This window comes from Echinops telfairi, unplaced genomic scaffold, assembly GCF_000313985.2.
Source record: "Echinops telfairi isolate 266 unplaced genomic scaffold, ASM31398v2 ScPeMD7_7412;HRSCAF=8450, whole genome shotgun sequence".
NCBI classification, from domain to species: domain Eukaryota; kingdom Metazoa; phylum Chordata; class Mammalia; order Afrosoricida; family Tenrecidae; genus Echinops; species Echinops telfairi.
Window position 1 is genome coordinate 11,821,410 of NW_022111312.1, and position 4,337 is coordinate 11,825,746.

Here is a 4,337-nt window from a genome sequence, read left to right on the forward strand (position 1 = left end):
AAAATCATCATTGGCATTTGACTCCCTAGGAAGGTATTGATACACTTACTAGGTCTTCTTGCTGATCCTATGTCTCCATCTTGGTTCATTCATTTTCTTCTGTTCCCTCTCTTGCTCTCTCTCTCGTGAGTTTCGGAGACTATCACTCTCGATGGGAGTAGAAAGCCCCCTCTTTCTCCAGAGGAGCAGCTGGTGGTTTCCAACTGCAGACCTTCTGGATCGCAGCCCCACAAGTAGCCACGAACCCCTGCGCAGCCAGGGCTCCCCACACAACACATTCTTCAATCAGCTTTTTATTATAGATATTTCCTAACATAGCAAAAGTTTTTTTAAAAAAGACACAATGGGCCCCTACTTACCATTATTTAGTCACATTATGTATGAACCATTATTTATGAACCTTTCTTGAATCATCTTAAATCATTTCCCATGGCCTACAACTGTGTTTCCTCAGTCTCAGACACTCTGGTTTCACCTCGTGCTGTACCCAAGCACCCCCTCTCTGTTCTTTATGTGAGTGTTCTTACATCAGCACACTTTGAAAAAAACTTAAGCAAATATGTCTTCAAAGGAACCAGCATGCAACGGCCCTAAATGGGAAACGGAGATCACTTGCTACAAACAACAGGAACTGTAAACCTACATCTAACAAAGATGCATACATAAATGCATAATTGCCACAGACACATGACTGAACACTGCCAGGTCCTGTTGCCTGCCTGCCAGCTGCTTGTGCTCATTCTGTTTAAAAAGGGAGGTTATTACAAGTGTTGGAGATGTTAAAAATCATACCAGCACCAAGACTTTCAGTTATGAGGCTGGGAGAGGAGACACAGGGGACCTGCTTTCCATGACACACTTGTTGTCATCCATGGCTCGGCACCAGCCAGAGTGGGCTTATTGCTTAGTCCCATGGGGCGCCTCTACCCTTGCCTCTACTGACATGAGGCTCATGCAGAGGGTTTGACTACGTCCTCTCTCTAATTCTCCTTTCTGATTGGTACTTGTGAATGCCATTTTTGGGTGTCAGTTTAGGTAGGGTATAGGACCTGATTTATTCAACCATATAGTACTAATCTTGTGTTGCTATGAAGTTATTTTTGTAGATGAGATTCAAGACCACAATCCATTGGAAGGTTATTCCACGCAATGTGAGTGGGGCTGACAATCAGTTGAAAGGCCTGAAGAATAGACTGGAGTTTTTCCTGAGGAAAAAGCAGCTCGGCCTGTAAAACAAATGCAGAGTCAAGAGTTTCCAGGCTGCCTTTCCTGAGGACCTGCCCTAAGGATTTCACACTTTTCTAGCCAACCCTACCATTGTGTAATCCGATATTTTTTGCAATAACTCTTATCTATCCATCTTCCGGCTAAAGTGACCAGATTTTAACATTGGTAAAGTGGGGGGAAAAAGCGGAACACCATTGATAAAACTCATATCCTGGCGAAATAGCCACATGAAAGCCGAAAACCGTATACCCTAGCTTGTCGTGCATTCTTTCCAAAAATCGGGACTTTTTTAAAACGCCGCGGGATGCGGGAAAAATTGTTAAAAATCAAGACTGTCCCGCCAAAAGCGGGACGTCTGGTCACCTTAACTGATGACACTGTGTGTTACACCTTGGGCTGCTAATGCCCAAGGTTGATGGTTCAAACCCACCTGTTGCTCTGACAGAAGCAGATGAGACTGTCTGCTCCTGTAAAGGTGTTAGTTTCAGAAACTCTGTGGGGCAGTTCAACTCTGTCCTGTAAGGTTGTTAGGAGTCAAAATAGATAGCTGTAGGGTTTTTTGGTTATCAATCAAATGTCTGTAATCTCTCCATTTATCTGTTTGTTATCTACCTACCTATCCATCAATCATCTTTGTCTCTGCTGCTCTACCCAGGGAATGTGCTCAGACCCTGCTGATGATGTGACTGAAGCTGGTCCAGAAGGTTCAGCTTGCTGATGCATTTGGAATTCCTATCCCCGCAAAAGGGAGCCCTGGTAGTACAGTGGGTTAAGTGTTTGAGCTACTAACTGAAAAGTCGGTTGTTCAAATCCACAAGCCAGAAAGAGACGGGGCCATCTGCGTCTGGAAAGACTGATAGCATCTGAAACACTCTGGAGCAATTTTACTCTGTCCCATGAGGGCTGATTGGATGGCAGTGGGCTTGGTTTGGGTTTGGCTTCTGCACAGATGCCAATTTTTTCATTTTGGGGGGGCTGGTATGTACTAGAATCACAGAAGTTGGCCTTTTGCAATATGATCCAAAGATAACAGAGGCGAAGTCACTATTTTGATGGTAAAATGCATATGGGAGTTATGGCAAGAAACTGAGGAGAAGGTCCTATTATTGCCCAGTCCCAAGGCAGAGTTCCACTGTGGTCCCATATAGACTGTTGCTAAGCTTCTACGATGTGAAGCTCTCTCTGGCCACATTCAAGGAACACCCTATGGAATGGGATGCCTAACACCGTGGGCTCAAGAACTGAGAAAAAGAAGAACCCGAATTGGAGGTGGGGGGAAGGGGAATAGGAACTAAACTCTGAGCTTGGCAGAGAAGAGAGAATCCTTCCACAGAAGGAAGCCACCCAAGGTCTCCAGTGAAGAGGAGATGGAGACCCAACCAGGTAAGGAGGACTGAAGGCGCTCAGAGGTCCTGGGGTGCAGGCAGGATGATGAGACTCACCTCAGGTGAACATACCCTATCTGGATAGGCAGCTGGCGCCTGAGGTCATGTGATGTATCTGGTGCCTTTTCTCAGGCCAGACAGCACTAGCCTGCCGTGCTGATGTAAGAGCTGACTGAGGTGACATAGCCTAGCTAGGTGAAGGGGCTTCTGCGCCAGCCAAGGGTCCAGGGGCTCCTCAAAAGCAGGCATCCCTGTCAGGAGCTCAGCAGGGAAGATGCATGTGGCTTTGGCCAAGGGACTCTGAGAAAAGTGAGGGAGGATTCTGGCTTCCCTACTTTTCTCACCTCCCCTGAGAACAAACGGAATCTAGGTTTCCTGGGAAGAGAAAGCAGAATACATGGGCCTTTGACCCTAGCTCATTTACTTCCTGAATAAAACTATGTTCTCTCCAGAATGGCATGGGAGTGCAGTTTTGAGCTTTAGTTGACAATCTTGAAATCTGACCTTTCCTCTGAGATGGGACAATTCTGAGGGAGCCTTACAGAAAGCTGGGAGCGGAGGGAGCGAGGGAGGGAGACAAAAAGGAAGCTGAACAGGACACGATGAAGAAAGTTCTGTTGAACATACTGACTATAGGTCAATTCTTCCACTCCTGGGGGCACCCCTCAGCTATCTGGGTCCAGATGAAAATCCAAAATCAACAGAGACTAAGACTGAGTGAGTGAGCACAAGTGTACCCGAGAGAGAAGGTTGCAGCAGGAAGGACATAGTTGCTCTCTGTAATAATGACCTAGCGATTGACCACAGACTAAGAAACTCGTGAAAGAAATGCTCTACCACACCAGGAATCAATGAAATGTAAACCAGCCAACCAGAAACCTTTTCCACCTGCCAAACTAGACTGTTTGGAGGAGGGCCTTCTCTTCTCCACATGGCTTTCTGGAACGATGGCCACTTGACGGGACTTATCAAGGGCTTTACAAATGATGGCAGTCACTGCACTTTTGAGAATTAGTCGCAAGAATTAATGAGAGATGGTGCCTAGCTGCAACTACCAATTATTCTGAAAAGGATCACATTAGAAGGTCTTAGATAGAGTGGGCAAAAAATGTTAAACAAAACTCAAAATTATAGACGAGACCAAACTTACTGGTTGGATAGAGACTGGTGGAACCCTCCAGACTATGTGGCCTTTCCCCTCCAGGTCAGGAACTGAACTTATCCCTGTGTTCGAATAATCAGCTATTTTCAGACCAAAAGGGCAATATTTACTCAATGAGAGAGGATCAGAAAAGGAAGAATGGAAATACATAACACTGGGAGCCAGTGGGACAAAGGATTATACATTGAGGGAATTGGGATGGGTGAACTGAAACAAAATGAGCATAAACTGTTAGCTGTAAAACTGTATAGCTAAAAACAAACAAACTGTATAGCTGATGCTCTGCTCTGTAAACCTTCATTTAATTCACAATAAAATGTTTAAAAAAAAGAAGATATCAACAAAGTTGATCATCGTGACATAAAACAGAAGAAAATTCAACAAAAGGGGAGGGTTGACCTTGAAGAATCCGTATTGGAAAATAGTAAGTAGTCATTAAAACTGACATTGACTATTTGAGCAGTATGATCCAGAAATGCGTGCCTGTGTTGCACAAGCCTGTGGGCACTTGGAGCCTTTCTAGCTTGAGCACGCTCTTTTGTCTCTGAGTCTTCACGCTCCTG